Source organism: Nicotiana sylvestris, chromosome 2 (assembly GCF_000393655.2).
Source record: "Nicotiana sylvestris chromosome 2, ASM39365v2, whole genome shotgun sequence".
NCBI classification, from domain to species: Eukaryota; Viridiplantae; Streptophyta; class Magnoliopsida; order Solanales; family Solanaceae; genus Nicotiana; species Nicotiana sylvestris.
In genome coordinates, this window is record NC_091058.1 from 21,688,056 (window position 1) to 21,707,799 (window position 19,744).

Here is a 19,744-nt window from a genome sequence, read left to right on the forward strand (position 1 = left end):
CTCCAGTTGGTTGGTTCAAGCCCGGTCAAGCTAGGTTATTAGGGACAGATTTGGTTCAGGATGCCTTAGAGAAGGTGAAGGTGATTCAGGAGAGTCTTCGTACAACGCAGTCACGTTATAAGAGTTATGCAGACCGAAAGGTTTGGGGATGTGTCCTATATGGTGGGTGAGAAGGTCTTGTTGAAGGTTTTGCCCATGAAGGGTGTTATGAGATTTGGTAAGAAAGGAAAATTGAGTCCTCGGTTCATTGGGCCTTTTGAGGTGCTTCGAAGGATTTGGGAGGTGGCTTATGAGCTTGTTTTGCCACCCAGCTTTTCGAGTGTGCATCCAGTATTTCATATTTCTATGCTCCGAAAGTATATTGGGATTCGTCTCATGTTTTGGACTTCAGCACGGTTCAGTTGGATGATGATTTGACCTTTGATGTGGAGCCAGTAACTATTTTGGGTCGTCAGGTTCGGAAGTTGAGGTCAAAGGGTATAGCTTCAGTGAAAGTGCAGTGGAGAGGTCGGCCCGTGGAGGAGGCTACCTAGGAGACCGAGCGGGAGATGCAGAGCAGATATCCTCACCTATTCGAGGCTTCAGGTATGTTTCTTGACTCGTTTGAGGATGAACATTTGTTTAAGTTGGGGAGGATGTGATGACCCGGCCAGTCGTCTCATGAATTACCGCTCGGTTTTCCCCATTTCAGCTTCTTTACGCTTCGTTATCCGTGTTTTATGTGATCAGGTTGATTAGTTAAGTTCGGGGAGGATTCTGGTAAGAAATGAGACACTTAGTCTCTTTTAAGAAGGCTTAAGTTTGAAAAATCAACCGGATGTTGACTTATGTGTTAGAGAGCTCGGATGTGAGTTCCGATGGTTCTGTTAGCTTCGGGAGGTGATTTGTGACTTAGGAGCGCGATCGGAATGGGTTTTGGAGTCGTAAAGAAGATTTAGGCTTGAATTGGCGAAATTGATATTTTGGCAAATTCCAGTTGATAGGCGAGATTTTGATATAGGGGTCGGAATGGAATGCTGAGAGTTGTAGTAGCTTCGTTGTATCATTTGGGATGTTTGTGCAAAATTTCAGGTCATTCGGACGAAGATTTGATAGACTTTTTGATCGAAAGCATAATTTAAGAGTTCTTAGGCTTGAATCCTATGTTAAATTGGTGATTTGATGTTGTTGTGAGCTTTCCGAAGCTTTGAGCAAGTTTGAACGATGTCGTGGGATGTGTTGGTATGATTGGTTTGAAGTTCCGGGGGTTCCGGGTAGGTTCCGAGATGTTTTAGTGCGAAAATCATAGTCGTAGCAGGTTCAGAAGGGTTGCAGGCCCTGGAACTCACCCACGCAGTCCGCACAAAAATGAGTGCACCCGCGGTGAGTGCTGTGCGGACCGCACAAAAGCGGCCGCGGCCGCGGTAGGTGTCGTGCGGACAACATAAAAGGGGGCACGGCCGCGGTGAAGAACCTTCCCGCTGGTCCAACTTTGGAAGCTCATATCTTTTGATCGACAAGGAACTTTGAGGAGATTCAAAAACAAAAGAAGCCCTTCGTGTCTAGTTTCTAGAAAGGTAAAGATATTGCAATTTGGACATATGTAGAAAAAGTTATGGCAAAATACTAAAGCATGTCACTGCAGAGGGAGGCCTGTGCGGCCGCGGTTGTTTTTGCGCGGACCGCACTGTCTTGCGCGGACCGCGGTCGATTTGGTGCAGCCCGCGGAGGCTAAAATCTGAGGGGTACTCTATAAATACGAGGTTTTGGGTTTTATTTAATATTTTGACCTAGAGAGCTCGGATTTTGGCAATATTTCGAAGGTTTTTCAAGAAATTCATCGGGGTAAGTGATTTTAACTCAGATTTGGCTAGAATACATGAATCTATCACTGAATTCATCATTTAATTCGTGATTTGGGATAGAATTTGGGAAGCAAAATTGTGAAACCTTGCAAAAATGTAAAATCATTATTTGAAGGACCAAATGGTATCGTAATTGGATAATTTTAGTATGGTTAGACTCATGAGGGTATGAGGATTCTAAAAATGTAAATTTTACCCGATTCCGAGACATGGGCCCGGGGCTCGGGTTTTTGCTAATTTCGGGATTTTTGATATATTCCGAATGTTTTCGCTTGGGTTTTGTTCCCTTGGCATATTGTGATGTATTCGTTCTGATTTTGGAAAGATTCGACACGCGTCAAGGCCAATTCGAGGGGCAAAGGCATCGCGAGCTAGAGAATTAGCCGGTTCGAGGTGAGTAATGATTGTAAATGATGTCCTGAGGGTTTGAAACCCCGGATTTGCACATCGTAGTGCTATATTGATGTGAGACACGCGCTGGATGATGAGCGTGAGGTCTTTTACCACAGGGGATTGTGACTTGGTCCGTCCCGATTGATGATTTTACCGCGTATTTGACTGAAATTCATTTGTTATCATCATGATTTGGGCTGATTGCCATATTTGGGCTTCGTGCCAACTATTTGAACCCTTCGGGGATTTTTATCACTGTTTCCTCACTGCTTGACTTATTATTTGAACTCAGTCCTGTTGATATCTACTGTCTTACAAACTCATCCACTTTTACTCAGATTTGAAACTTAAATGATATTTCTACATCATGTTTTGGGCTGAGAACTACTGTTTTACTAATGCCCAAGGGGCTTGTGATGATTTTTGGACTGAGTAAGGCCGAGGGCCATATGTGAGGATATGCTGAGTGATATGAGGCTGAGGGCCTGAGATACTTTATATGCCACGAGGTGGCTTGAGTGATGTGAGGTCGAGTGCTGATTGATGTGAGGCCGAGTGATGATGCCACGAGGTGGCTTGATATAGCGCTTGGGCCATAAGGGGCCCCTCCGGAGTCTGCACAACCACAGTGAGCGCGGGTACCCATTATTCTGAGTGATTGATACTATATCCAAGGGGCTGATATGAGTGATTGTGAGGTAGCCCGAGGGGTTGATACTATTCTAAGAGTGAGCCCGAGGGCTGTTACTGTTCTGATTTTGAGCCCGAGGGGCTGGCATTGTTCTGATATTGAGCCCGAGGGGTTGGTTCTGTTGATATTATGCTCGAGGGGCGGTTTATTGTACATGTTTTGCCCGAGGGGCTATTTACATTTCTATCATTTTTGTTACTCACTTGTAAACTACTTGCTTTACTTGTTGGATAAAGGGATTTTCACTTGATTTCTCATTGTTTTACTGTTTAAAGTGATTTTACTGCTTCAGTATGGAATGCCTTGTGTTTTTACGTGATTTCTTGCCTTCAGTCTTTATTTATTATTATTACTCACCGAGTCAGAGTACTCACATTACTCCCTGCACCGTGTGTGCAGATTCAGGTATAGTAGAGTCCGCACCTGAGCACTGATTTCTTCCAGGATAGGCAGTGATTTGGAGTTACAAGGTAGTTGTTGACGTTCGCAGCCCTTTGTCTCTCTTATCCTCTATCATTTATGTTTTCTTTAAACTGTTGTATCAGATTCCGTACTTTGTAGACCTATTGCAGATTCTGTAGTAGCTCATGACTTATGACACCCCGGTTTGGGCTGTGTCGGGATGGTTTACAATGTTGTTATCGTTAAAGTTTCGCAATTTATGAATATTATATTATATGTTATTACTGTTTATGATGATTAACCATTTAAAAGAGGTGTTCCGTTTTGGTCTGGCTGGCCTTGTCTTCACGAGAGGTGCCATCACGACCGGGTTTGAGGATTGGGTTGTGACATCAATTATCACGTATACCTTCACAACTCATTTCACAACTCAAGCCAATGCTCTAAAAGATCAATTGTCACTTATACTTTCACAATTTGTCATACAACTTGAGCCAACGCTCCTCAATGTTCATAGGTCACAATTCTTTCCACAAACATTATACAACAAATAGAAACCATCACCAAGGCATGAAAGATACAACGAAGTCATGATAATCACAATATAAAGACTCACGATCATGCTAGACACCAACGTATAGATACTCGTCACCATGCCTATACGTCGTACTCAACAATTACCACATAGCAAATAGGACTCAATTCCTAATCCCTCAAGCTAAGGTTAGGCCAAACACTTACCTCGAACTTTCACGGCCAACTCAATCCTCAAACACCATCTTTCCTTTCGAATTCGGCTCCAAATCAATTTTATCTAGACACAATCGACTTAATAACATCAATAAATGCTAAACAATCCAATTACAATACTTAATTATAGCTTTCTAATCATTCTTCCCAAAAATCCAAAAATCGACCCCGGGCTTGCTTGGTCAAAAATATGAGGTTCGGATGAAAACCCGATCACCCATTCACCCACGAGCCCGAATATATAATTTTTTTTCAAATCCGACCCCAAAACAAGGTCAAATTCCCAAATAATCAAAAAACCCTAACTCAACCCAAATCCCTAATTTTCTACCCTTAATCACATGTTTTAGGCCTAGAAATCTAGTGGGTGTTGATAAAAATGGAAGAAAACAAGTCAAAGATTACTTACCAAAGAGGTTATGGTGAAGAAGTTCTTCAAAAATCGCCCAAGAGGTGTGGAGAAGATAAAGTTTATGAAAAATTGTGGAAATCCCGTAATGTGTTCTGTTTTTAAAACTTAAAATAACTGGGCGAAAATGGTCTTCGCGTTCGCGACAGGCTCATCCCGTTCGCGATGAGTCAGGCCTGAGAGACCTTCGCATTCGCGCAAGTGGGCTCGCATTCGCGGAGCAGTAACTCCTCGAGCCTTCGCGTTCATGTCCAGGTGATCGCGTTCGCGTAGGGTATAGTACCCCTCCCCCTGCCCAGGCTATAAGCCTTCATGTTCGCGATACAAGGCTCGCGTTCGCGAAGGGAAGACCCCCCAATGCTTTCCGTTCGCGACCTGGGTTACGCGTTCGCGAAGAAGGAATTTTCCTTCAGCACAAATAACACATCGCGTTCACGAGGGTCCTCCCGCAAACGCGAAGAAGAAAGTATTAGCACACCATAAACTGAAAAAACCTACAATTTTTGAGTTCCAAAAACCTTCTAAAACCAATCTGAAACACACTCGAGCCCTCGAGGCTCAAAATCAAACATATGTACTAACTCAATAACATCATACGAACTTATCCGTACGATCAAATCACCAAAATAACCTCAATAACAACGAATTAAACCTCAAAATCAATGAAATATTTCAAAACTTCTTAAAGCATCAAACTTTGCATTTAAGGTCCGAATCACGTCAAACGGATTCCGTTTCTTACCAAACTTCACAGAGTTATCTTAGACCACATATAAGACATGTACCGGGCACCAGAACCAAAACACGGGCCCGATACCAACATGTTCTAATAAAAATTTATTTCAAATTCCTTTAAACAATTTTAGAAAATAATTTTTCTTTAAAAATTTATTTCTTGGGTTTGGGACCTCGGAATTCGATTCTGAGCATACGCCCAAGTCTCATATTTTCTTCCGGACCCTCCGGGATTGTCAAATCACGGGTTCGGATCAGTTTACCCAAAACGTTGACCAAAGTCAAATTTATTCATTTTATAGTCAAAATTTATCATTTTTCACAGATTTTCACATATAATCTTTCCGGTTACGTACTCGGACTGCGCACACAAATTGAGGTGATGCTAAATGAGGTTTTCAAGGCCTCAGAAACACAGAATTCAATTTAAAAGCAAGTGATGAGCCTTTTGGGTCATCACACCAGGTCCTTAGTTGAGCTTGATCAACCCCAACTCCAGACGATTTCTTTCAAAATGTTCCTTGCTCAGTGCCTTGGTGAAGATGTTTGCTGCCTGGTCCTCCGTCTTCCAGAACTTCATACAAATCGGAACCTTTTCAATATTATCCCTCAAGGAGTGATGTTGCACATGAATGTGCTTTGTCCTCTTGTGTTGTACCAGGTTCAAGCTATAAATACACCAAAGTCTTCAAGATGTTGCTTGATCTATAGTGATTGAGCACAGCACGAGGCAACTGCAACATATTCTGCTTCAACTATTGATAGAGCTACGGAGTTTTGTTTCCTTGTACCCCATGAGATAAAACATGATCCAAGGAAATTAGCCATTCTAGCTGTGCTTTTCCTGTCCACCAGATAGCCTGCATAATCAGTGTCAGCATAACCAATAAGGTTGAAATTGTCACCTGAAGGATAGTACAGAACCAGGTTCGATGTCCCCTTAAAATATCTCAGAATTCTCTTAGCAACTTTCAGATGAGATTCCTTAGAATTTGATTGGAACCTTGCACATATCCCACACTAAATACAATGTTTGACCTGTTGGCAGTAAGGTAGAGTAGAGATCCAATGATTCCCCTTTGATGCTTCCATATTAAACCTTTTCAAGAGTTCTTTGATACTTTTCTGCTGACTGATACACGTTCCCTTTATGGACTACTTCACTTGAAGACCCAGGAAGATATTCAGTTCCCTCATCATACTCATTTCAAACTCACTTCCCATTAGTTTAGCAAATTCTTCACATAATGAGTCAGTTATAGCTCCAAATTTGATGTCATCCACATAAATCTAAACAATGAGCAGGTTCCTTCCCCTTTTCTTCAAAGATAATGTATTGACAATCTTTCCTCTTGTGAAGCCATTTTCTAAGAGAAACTTGGATAGTCTCTCGTACCAGCTCTAGGGGCCTGATTCAATCTGTACAGTGCCTTATCCAATTTGAATACATGTTCAATATGTACATGACGTTCAAAAGCCTGGAGATAACTTGATATAGACTTCTTCCTTGAGAGAATCATTTAGGAAGACACTCTTCACATCCATTTGGAATAGGGTGAATTCCATATGTGAAGCAAAGGAAATGAGGATCCTAGTAGCTTCCATGCGAGCTACTGGGGAAAAAGTCTCGTCATAATCGATCCATTCCCCCTGATTGTATACTTGGACAACAAGACTTGCTTTGTTCCTTGTAGTATTTCCATGTTCATCCAGCTTATTCCTGAATACCCACCTGGTCTCTATGATGGTTCTGTCTAAGGGTCTAGGTACCAGGTGCCATACCTTGTTTCTTTTAAATTGATGTAGTTCCTCTTGCATCGCAATGTATTTCCCTGCACTCCTTGATCTGTTACTTGTGGAGTGCCTTGCACTGCATCTCCAACTCTTTCTTCAGCTTCAGTGGTAGTAATTAGGGTACCAGGTTCCTCTTGAGAAGTGGAAGAGGATGTGACATTGTCTTCACTTGCCTCCTTCATCTGGCTCATCATATCAGCCTTGCCATTTGAAACATTAGATATTTCCCTTAGTACATGCATCACACACTCTGTGTTTCTTGAAATTTGACTTGAACAGGCCACGAATTAGGTCCTTCTTGACTAATTTGTTCAGTAGAGTGAAACTTGCATGACCCAGCCTTTTGTGCCATAGCTGAGCATTATCATTAATAGCACTCAGACAGCTAAGATCTCCTTGTCACAAATTTGGGAAAAACCCAGCAAGATATACTTCAACCTCTTCACGAAGTACGCATGTTCAATAAAGTGGAAAAGAGACTTCCCTATCCTTCCACCTCCTAGAATGTATCCCTTCTTGCCATTTTCAAAGGATATACTCCCTCCTTGCAGGGCCTTCAGTGAAAGAAAATCATTTGTACTTCCAGTCATGAGTTTCGAGCAGTCCCTATCCATGTACCATTATTGACTGCTCCCTTTCACTGTTCTATGTACATTAAATCAATGATTAGACTTAGGAACCCAAGCCAGCTTGGGTCCCTTGTAATGATAGAACGAGCGGATCAAACTTCTTTTTGCCCATGCAGCCAACACATATTTTCTTTTCAGGGAACCAGGTTCCTCATCAGTATGCCTCTTTTCAATAAAAACTTTGTTTTTCTATAAAGACTTAATTTTAACTTCACACGAGTCCTTGTAATGACCAGTTTGACCATATTGAGAGCACAACCTATTATCAGCCACAGTTACATACTTCCTCTGGGGATTATAGGAGGTTTTAGCCTTTTGGAACCCGATGCCTTGCCTATTTCCACCATTACTCCTGTACATAGACGTTATTACATCAGAAGACCGGGTCCATTTAAGTGACTTATCAAGATTATTTTTAGCCCTTTTTAAATCCTCCCGAAGTTGTCTATTCTTTTCAAGCTCAGCAACAAGATTTGTTTTAACTTTCTTAAGCTCACTCTCAAGCTCAAGTTGAGCCTTACTAGCCACTTCCTCTCTCTCAGTGTTGTCCATCCATTTTTTTGTTTGTTTTTTCAACAAGTTATGTTTTCTAGTTACTTCTTCCACTTGTTCCCTTAAATCTACAATGCAAACTACCATATCATCCCTTTATTGCTTAGTAGCTACAATTTTCTCTACTAGAATATTCTTTTCTTTGCTTAGGTTCTCTATGGTTTCCTTCAAGTCAACAACCACTACCATCAAATCATCTCTAGATTGTTTAGCATCTCCTAGATCTATGATTAGGGAATCTTTATCATTAACAAAACTATAATATGTATCAATTAGAACATTTGCTAATGCCATCAATTTCTTTGAAGAGTAGGACTTTAGATTTTTCTGAACATCAATGAAATTTACCTCATCATTGTCATCCTCATCGGACTGAGCTATCAACGCAAATAACGAAGCATATTCCTTTGCTTCATTTTCCACTGTCATCATGGAGCTCCTTCATGTATCTGGTTCCTCTTCTGATTCGCTGGAGGAGTCTCCCCATGCAGCAAGAGCTTACTTCACAAGCACTTTTTTGCCTGAATTGTTTGTTAAGAATCGGGTTCCTTTTTGCTACTTTATCAGAGTTGTGTTTGTAATGCTCTTGTTTCAGAAGTGGGCACTCTTTGATGAAATGCCCTGGTTTTCTGCACTTGTGACAACAGACATTTCCTTTGAAATTCTTGCTGGAACTTCCTTTCTTTGTGATCCCACCATTTTTATGACCCACCTTCTGAAATCTTTGTGGTTTATTGGTTGATTGACTTTCGTCGAAGTTTGGTGGAGCAGCCATGTAGATCCTTTATAGGTATTAACCTTTTAGAAAGAACCTGCTCTGATACAAATTGTTAGAAACTAAGCGTCCACCAGACTGTATAAAGAACCGGGTTCTCTATGAGTTTCCACTGAAAATACTGATTAACCAAACTGTATAGCGATCTGGTCCTATATCAGTTTCCATAGTGCTAACTACTAAACCAATATGTAAATTAGACACAAGATAAGTTCCTACTGTATAGAGAATCAGGTTCTCTAATTGTTCCCATAGTAGCTCGGTAGTAGATAAAGAACACAGAAGATTTTTACTTGAAAAAACCCCGACTCAAGGGGACAAAAACCATGACCTACACTTGTAGGATTTCAACTTCACTAACTTCTAAACACCTATTACAAGCCACTTTGTAATGACTCTATTACAAAGAATTCAACTCAAATAACTTGTGGTACTCTTACCACAAGCCACTTTGTGACTCCCTAGTTACAAAAACTTTAACTAACTTGTGATGCTCTCACCACAAGCCACTTTGTCACTCTATAGTTACAAAGGCTTTTACTTACTCTAACTTGTAATTACACTATTACAAGCCACTTTGTAACTCTCTAGTTACAAAGACTTTAACTTATGACTACACCTAGTTATAACATAAACTGGAGAGTTTACGAATTTTGGGTTTCCTAAAAATAGCTTCTAAGAAAGCAAGATAGGAGTTACAATGAAGAACATATAACAAAGTCTCAACAAACCTAAGGACTTAAGATATCTTCAATCTTGGATCCGGTCCTTGAGGTTGCAGGAGCTTTGTTCTTGAGAGAGGTGTTTGCTGGCACTTGAGAGAATATTTCCTTTTCTGATTTTTCAAGTGTTGAGAAGAATGTCTTGTGCCTTGCACCAGGTTTATACTACAAAAGACATCACCTTAGTGATGTCAAATCTTGGTTAGTACATGCCTCTTCTCAATGGGAAGTGACTGTTGCACTGTCTGCTACACTGTTGCGTGTAAAGTTGCAGGTAGTCACTTTCTGCAGTTGCTTTCCAACTATACAGTTGACTTATACTTCTGTCAGGGGAACACCAAGGGATCAGGTCCCTAATCTGGTTCTTGTGAATCTAAGGGTACACTGCCCAGATTACCTTGAGTCGATTAACTTGAATGATTGTACAAGGCATGCTTTAGGTCCTACATCTGGTTCTCTCATGAAGTAAGTTATTTTACCTTCCTTGATTATATTTATACATGTGTGACATCACTTACAATGATGTAAGCAAGGTAGGTAAAAAGGCTTCCACAGAAAGTTGACTTATTGCACTGTTCCTGTACAATAGCGTGTGCATGCAACAACTTTCCTGCTGGAGAGTTGACTTCATACAGTCTCCTCAGGAACTGGTAGGGACCTGTTCCCTCAGCTGTTCCTTCCACACTTCCTCACTTGAGTCATTGTTATCAGCTTTGAGTACCAGGTTCTTTTCTTTCTTTGGTTCTCTTCTTTCGCTGTCTATCTTCCTCTTCATGTCGTAGGTCTTCAGATTTCCATCCAGCTATTCTATGGTCAGCTCCTACAAGTCCTTTGATTCAGTAATAACATTCACCTTGCTTTTCCAAGGGCTGGATCCCAACCTAGAACTTTGTAATCTCAAGGTCTTGTAAATGTATAACAGGTTCCTTATCTGGTTATGGATGGTAAGTTCGTTAGATCATCAAAACATAAAGTAAAGTACTTATGCCCAAGGTACTTGTAACCTATCATTTTATCCATTCATGTCTGCAGCTACTTCATAATTTCTTCTGTGATAAATACTATTCCTTTTATCACTCTGGTCGATAAGAGGTTACCTTCTCTGCAATTTAGTAATTTTGTCCAACAAAAGTTATTTTATTATCTTTTAGAACATTAACAAATATACATATATAAGAATATAAACATTTGATTATTAAAAAAATATCTCAAAATTTGAACATTAAACAATTAAGATTTTATTTTCTTAAGAGCTCAGTGTGTGTGTGTGTGTGTTTATTCTTTTTTGGCTATTATTAGTAGTTGCTTGTATGGTGATGAATTAAATGGAAAAAATAATACCAAAAAATAAATCCAATAAAGATAAGAGGGTAGCTAATTGTATTCATTTGAAGGTTGTATTTAGATTGCGTTTGGTAAGGATAGATGCTTTTGGTGATATTTTGTATGTGTTGATTGAAAAAGCTTTCAGGTATTTAAAAAAATGGCTTCTTACAATAAATAATTGAAGTTAGTTTAGCCTTTTAGACTTTAGAGTGGACTATATTTTCCTTGTTTCTAAATTATGAATTAGCCACAAGAAGAGAAAGATTACCATATGTGCATGACAACTCCATAGTTTTATTCTTTTTGAATTCTTTAACTTTTTTATATGTTGAAATAGTTTAAATAATTGTTAGCTGCGACTATTTTGTTTGTTGAGAAATCATTAATTAATTTGAATTATATGAACATTTAAGAAGCTATTCAAATTTAATTAGTATATTTAAAGACTTATATTATTTAGAATAGGGATTAATGTGAGATTTTGAGTGTTAAATAACTAGTTTAAATAAATCAATTTACTTTAAATATCTCATTTATAGATTTCTATTTGTGTAGATGGAATTTGTGCATCATAGATGGATGTATAATAGGAATCATCCTAATCGTGCGGGGTTGAGGGATGAAACCCCATCAGGGGTTGCTGAATTTATTGCTAAGGCTCAAACACTTGATGATTTTCTTATTGGAGGAAGGATTAGGTGTCCTTGTGTGAAATATAAATGTTTTAAGTTATTGAAATCATACGAAGTTAAAGTCCATCTCTACAAGAAAGGGTTTGTAGAAAATTATCATATATGGACTGCTCATAGGGAGAATCATGCTAGTTTAGATGATGCTAACTTTCATAATTCTTTTGGTGGTGAGGGTAACCCCATTGCGGAGCATAATGTTGAAAATTCTCGATACAATAAAATGATAAGGGATGCTTTTGGGATGTTTTATGGGGTTCAATCCGAACCAAATGATGAGGCTAAGCATTTCTATGAACAATTACTAGAAGCTAATCGTCCATTGTATGAAGGCTCGGTACATTCCAAGTTGTCTATTGCGGTTAGATTGCTAAGTATTAAATCAGATAGTTCTATTTTCCAAGCGGTCATGGATTCTATTATTGGGCTTATGAATGAACTTAATCCGAGTAACATTGACTTACCAAAAGATTTCTACACTGCTAAAAAATTAGTTTCTAAGTTGGGTCTTTCATCAGAGAGAATTGATTGTTGTGAGAAAGGTTGCATGTTATTTTATAATGATGACACATCTCTAGAGAACTGTAAATTTTGTAATCAACCTCGTTTTAAGGAAGTCACTAATGCCAATACAAAAAAGAAAGTTCCAGTTAAAGTGATGCATTACTTACCTCTTATATCTAGGTTAAAGAGGTTGTATGCATCAATGAGCTCTACTCCTCATATAAGATGGCACTACGAACATAGAAGGCCACCTGGTATACTCTGACATCCGTCAGATGGAGAAGCGTGGAAGCATTTTGATAGGGTGTTCCCCGAGTTTGCCAGTAAACCAAGAAACATTAGGTTGAGATTATACGCAGATGGATTTACTCCATTTGCAGTCTCTGCTGCACCATATTCATGTTGGCCAGTGTTCGTTACTCCGTATAATCTTCCGCCTGAGTTGTGTATGACAAGTCCATATCTATTCCTAACTTGTATTGTTCCAGGTCTACACAATCCGAAAAGTTTGATTGATGTATACTTGCAGCCTTTGACTGATGAGTTACAATTATTACGACATCAAGGTGTGGAAACATATGATATATCAACCAAACAAAACTTCAGATTGCATGCTGCTTTGATGTGGACTATAAATAATTTTCCTGCTTATGGAATGTTGTCCGGGTGGTCGACTGCTGGAAAGTTAACTTGCCCTTGTTGTACGGAAGACACTAAAGCATTTACTTTGAAATATGGAGGTAAAAATACATGGTTCGACTGCCACCGTATATTCTTGCCAATGAATCATGAATTTAGGCGAAATACAAGTGCATTTATGAAGAACCGAACTGATTTTGAGGAGCCACCTGCCTGCTTGTGTTCAGAAGAAATTTGGAACAGAGTAAAGGATATGCCTAAAGTAACAGAGTCTACACCATCTAAGATACTAGGTTATGGTGTCACACACAACTGGACTAAACAGAGCATATTTTGGGAATTACCTTATTGGAAGCACAATCTTCTTCAGCATAATCTAGACGTCATGCATATCGAGAAGAATTTTTTTGACAACTTGTTTAACACTATTATGGATGTTACTAATAAGACCAAAGATAACTTGAAGGCCAGGATGGACTTAAAGGAATATTGTAGGCGAAGTGAGTTGTATCTGACATACTTTAACAAAAAGATTCAGAAGCCCAAAGCCAGTTACACGTTCACCTTGGATGAGAGAAGAAAGATTTATAGTTGGGTTAATAATTTGAGGATGCCTGATGGGTACGCATTAAATTTATCCAGGTGTGTTGACATGAAAGAAAGGAAGTTGGCGTCAATGAAAAGCCATGATTGTCATATTTTCATGGAAGCGTTGATTCCTATTGCGTTCAATGCATTGCCTGATTGAATATGGAAACCGATTACAGAGGTAAGTTGTTTTTTCAAGTATTTGTGTTCTAGCACATTGAGGGTGGAGAACTTAATTTATATGGAGAGTAACATTATCTTAACTTTAAACAAGCTGGCAAAAATTTTCCCTCTTGGTTTTTTTTATGTAATGGAACATCTTCCAATTCACCTTGAACAAGAGGCACGACTTGGAGGGCCAGTTCAATGTAGATGGATGTATCCCTTCGAGAGGTAATAAAATTTAATCATTTACCTTTTGTATTTGCTTTAAAAATTGGTTGGTCTAAAACCAACGCTATGCAGGACTATTGGCAAATGTAAACGGACCATAAAAAATAGATCAAGAATTGAAGGTTCGATATGCGAGGCATATATGGCTAAAGAAACATCTTATTTATGTTCATACTATTTTGAACATGATGTGCCATGTTTGAGAAATAGACCGAATCGGCATGACGATGGAGGCGAAATCGATCCTTTGGCACCATCATTTTCCATTTTTAATCAACCAGGTAAAGGAGGTCCAAACAATAGACCAAAACGAAGGTTGTCTAAGATGGAGCTAAAGTAAGCTACAACTATGGCTGTCCAAGGGACGGGATGGGACGGTACGGGACCAAATTAAGGGGATGGGACGACATTTAAGCGGGATGGAGGCAGGACGGGACGAAACGTTCGTCCCATCCCGTCCCGCTAACAAACGGGATGGGACGGGACGGGACGGGTTCGTGGGCCTTAAGTGTATTTTTTTTAAAAAAAAAACGTCTAGTTTTTTTAAATTTACTATGCTTTTAAAGTTTGCAACGGCTAGATTTTTGACTTATTTAATAAACTTAAATGTTATTATGTTAAAATGAAAATTAGAAAACTAAGTAAAGAATTATAAAATATTAAAACAAAAGACTTGTAATGAAATATTCTAGTAATTATAAATTTATAATAGAGTAATAATTTATTTAATATAATTTCAAAGTATTAACTATTAAGTAACTAAGACAATTCATAAATAAAATTCAACGCTTAGAGCCTTTTATTTTATTAAAAGAACTTTCAAATCTCAAATACAAATATAATTCTTTTGAAGAGCACCTAATCTACGCAGCCACCTTCTAGAAAGGGTTCTGTTTGAACTAGCCTCTTACTAGCCTATTACAAATTATCATACTAATATTTGTAAGCTCCTATATATCTTCTTTGTAACTTATCAATAACATCTCTCGGACATTCTGCTGGAATTGGCAATGTTGATTGATGTTCCATGAGCTCCATGTCATCATCGCTCCCAGTGGTTAGTATCTCATTGTATTCTTCTTCTTCCCTAGTGGTTAAATTTTCAAAACCAAGATTTCTTCTTTCTGCATTAATCCAATCTCTGAATAATACGGAAATCTCTAGATTGTCCTCCGCTAATGAATGTCTATGATCTCCAATTTGAAATCTTGCCGCGCTAAAAGCACTCTCCGATGCTACTGATGATGCTTGAATAGCCAAGATATCTCGGACCATAATTGAAAGTGTTGGAAAAGCCTTGTCACGCTCCCTCCACCATGACAAAAGTTGTTCCTTGCCTTCTTCGTCTTTAATATTTTCCAATCCTTGATTAAGATAAGAATCAAGTTCATCATCAATAGAGGAATCAAAACCTGCTATATCATTCATATCTTTCCATAAAACTTCTGCTCTAGACTTAGAAGTAGAAGGAGTAATTTCACAACCAGTTGTATCCATAGATTTATATTTATCAAACATTGATCTAGCATAAGAATATATGCTAGCTTGGCAGTTTTCGAGAGATGGTTGTTCATTTTCTTGAATTTCTAAATTCTCATAAATTTTACGAACAAGTCCCTTTGCACCTCTTAGTTTTAAAGATGGGTTAAGTAGAGTAGAAATTAAATAAACTTCGGGAATAGGGAAAAAATACTTTTTAAATTTTAAAATCATTTCTTTAATGGCCGGTACATAAGTTGGATTTGTTTTATACTTACCAAATACAACAGAAATTCCACAAATATACCATAATATTTGTGTAACAGTAGGATAATATATACCAGAAAATTGTTTTGTAGCATAATAAAAAAAAATTAAAATTTAGTAAACTCTCTGATCTCATCCCAATCAGAATCAACAATTTGATCAATAGGGTGAGCATTATGCATATTAAATACTTTTTAGATAGGCACCTGATAATCATAAGCAACTTTAAGCATATCATAAGTAAAATTCCACCTAGTACAAACATCTTTTGGAACTTTTATAATGGAAGGTTAGCACTAGCACATTGTTGAGCAAATTCATGAATTCTACTTTGTTTATGAGCACGAAAAATATAGCCACAAGCATGTTGTATTTTACTACAAGCATCAGAAAATAAATTAAGACCATCTTTTACAACCAAGTTAAAAATATGGCATGCACATCTAACATGAAAAATTGTTGGATTAATTGGACAAAGTCTAGATTTTAAGTTATTTGCTGCGGTTGTGTTAGAAGAAGCATTATCTAATGTGATAGTTAAAACTTTATTAATGAGTCCATAAAAATCAAGTATTTGTAGAACAGTAGTTGCAATATATGCTCCAGTGTGTTTTCAATCAACAAATTTATAATCAATAATACGTTTTTGCAAGTTCCAGTGATGATCAACCCAATGAAATGTAACAGTATAATAATCACAACCATTAGGACTACGACATATATCAGATGTGATAGACACTTTACAATCTAAGTGAAAAAATACACAACGAATATACTGAAGATATTCGGTTTGAAATTTAAAAACATTATTTCTAACGTGGTCTTAAGAAAACCTTGAAAAACAGGGTTATAAGTTTCTTGTATGTAATGCACAAAAGCAGGGTGAGAAGCGAAAGTAAAAAGTAAGTCACAGACAACCACCATTTTTGCTAAGTTCTCACGATCTCTATCTTTGTTATATTTGCGTAAAACATGACCAGAAGCAGGGTCAAGTTGTTGTTGAATTTGATTAGAACCAGATCCACTAGGAGTGTCAGTACTGATGGTAGGATCTATAATTTTTCCGGCTTCTATGTTAGCTTGTATCCATAAAGATTTGTGATCCCTTATTAAGTGTCTACTTAAACCCCCCGTCCCACCACTTGTTGTGTGTGCAAATACTTGCTTACATTTTTCACATATAGCACGATGATTGACTTTATCATGTTTAAAAAATTTCCATACAAGTGATGTTTTGGGACGTTCAGCCTTAGGCTTACCCCTTACAGAGAGTACAGGGGGTAAAGCTCCAGACTGAGATTGACTCTGAGTTGGAGCTTGTGTTGCGGGACTAGTGGGTGTTTCATCTAATTCTTCTTCCTCATTTTCTTCATCCTCAAAAAAAATATCATTGCCAAATTGTCTTTGTAAAGTTTCATGATCTAATTGTTCTCCGACATGAACATCATAAAATGTGGGGGGTTGGGAAAATGAAGTTTCATCAACATGAGTCATTTCATCAATATGCTTTCTAATTCTAGGTCTAGGAGAAGGGTTAGGATTAGGATTACTACTACTTTCATCTTTACTATTTTTTTTACTGCTTTTTTTTTTAAATACCAAATACATTTTTAGGTGCCATAATTTAAATACGAAATTAAATTAAAAAGCTAACACAAATATTAAACACACAAATGAAATACGAAAATATAACACGTAAAGTAAACACAAAAATTAAGCACTAAAATGATACGCAAAAATAATATATTAAAATTAGGAGATGGAACGAGTGCACCGTGATTAAATATTGAAACTTGAAGAAATTGCCCAAAATATTGCTCCAAATACTTGACGAATTAATTTGAAGCTTGAAAGTTGCACAAAAAAATTTGCCCAACTACTTGAAAGTTGAAACTTGAAAGTTATCACTTGATACTTGATAGTTCATAGTTGATACTTGATAGTAACAAAATTGAGAGAATAATATAGAATATAGATAGAATATTAGAATGTAAGAGATTTGAGAGAGAAGATTGATTTTTTGTGGCAAAAAATGAAGAAGAATGGAGGGAATTTATAGTAGAAAATAGGGCCAAAGTGTAATTTAATAAACTTAGGGGTTATATTAAAAGTTTGGGGGGTTAGGGGGTGTTTCGGGGGGGTAGGGGCTGTTTGGACCGTTGGCAACAGCTATTTTTGCAATTTAAGCCGTTGTCCAACGACTAATTTTTTTTAAAAAAAAACTAGCGGGACGGGACTGGACGGGACTGGACGAGACGCAGGACGGGACGAGACGGGACGAAACGAGACGGGACAAACGGGACGAAATGGTCGTCCCGTCCCATCCCGTGTCCCGTTTAACATTGGCCCATCCCATTTAACTTGAAGCGGGACGGGACGGGACGCGAGACGTCCCGTCCCGTTGGACAGCCATAGCTACAACACATGTATTGTAAAATTGCCCTAAGGTCCAACCTTATTATAGGTAAGTATATATTCGTATATATTACAGACTTTAATATTAAATATACCACTGATTTAATTAATAAATATTATAATGGCAGTTACTTTGTAGGTACATATGGGCAAGATGTTGTTTATCCCAAGTTTTCAGAGTGGTTCAAAGAATTTGTAAGTATTACTTATTATTTAACATGATTTTTATTATATGTAATTAATTATATATTTTTTTAAAATTCTAAGTTATATTCAATTATATATATATAGGTTTATGATCCAGCTAATGGCATTAATGACCCATTTTTATGTGATATAGCTTGGGGACCTGACCCTAGAGTAAGAACGATGTCTAAATACGTGGTCAATGGGTACAAGTTTCATACAGAAGAATGGTCTAATGGAAAGAAAACCAACAATAGTGGGGTGTGGGTGAAAGGTGATGGAGATGTTGATTACTATGATGTGCTTCAAGAAATTTTGAAATTGAAATATGTTGTAGGTTGGCCGAAGAAAAAGTTGGTACTCTTTCGATGTAAATGGTATGATCCAACACCGAATAGAGGTACAAAGGTGCATGCTCAATACAACATAGTTGAAATTAAACACACGGGGCAATATAGACTTTATGATCCTATTATCATTGCACAAAAGGTGAAACAAGTGTATTATGCTCCTTATCCTTTGAGCAAGAATAAATCTGCATGGCGGGTAGTTTTGAAAACAAAGCCCGTAGGTAGAGTGGTAGTCGAAGATGCATTAGATGTGGCATACCAGAATGACATTTCAAATGTTGAATCAATAGTGGATGATGAATTAGCACATAAATTGCAGCATAATGAAGGGATATATGAAGAATATGATCCTTCTATCCTTGCTACAAATGAGGACGAAAATAGAGGTCTTGAACATGAAACAAGTGATGAGGAAGAATTACTAGATGAAAGTGAAACACGCGATGATGAAGACTTAGATGATTACTATGAAGATAGCGATGAAGATTAACTTGTTATTCTTTTTTAGGTTTTTCTTCCTTTAATCATTTAATATTTTGCAAAATTGTTGTATGGTTTTTTATGACATGTTAAACATTTTATGTTATTCTTTTAATTATCTATTATGTTGCAAAGTTATTTTATATTTTTACGACTTGTTAGGTTGTTTATTTATTTCGTTAGTCATTTAATTATTTTATATTTACTGTCACTTGTTCTATTTTTTGTTTTGTATTTTATTATGATTATATTACAGATATGACATCTAAGGGGAAGGAAAAGATGAAATCTAAGAAGAAAAAATAATCTGTTCATCTAATGTTATTTTTTTATATTACAGACAAGGTGTACATGACATCCTCAGCGTCAAAATGCAATAAATAGTATTTTCGAGAAGAAAGCTGCTATAAGGATTAAGGATACTATGTGTGCTGCTCGGAATTCCGGTAAAATGTCGGACTGGTTAAGAGAAGATGTTTGGGATAAACTTCTTGAGAAATGGAATACCCCAGAATGGAAGGCAAAGAGTGAACAAGCAAAGATAAAATGTGCCTCTAAATAAGGTGGCTCGTTGCACATAGGAGGTTCGATTACTTTTGAGGCTCATAAACTAATAATGGTAATTATTTATAAAAAATTCTTAGTTTTACATATAGAATTTTACGTTTGTAAAGTCTAACTCATACTTTTTCTTATAAAGAAAAAAGGAAAAAGGGCGAGATATGAGTCACG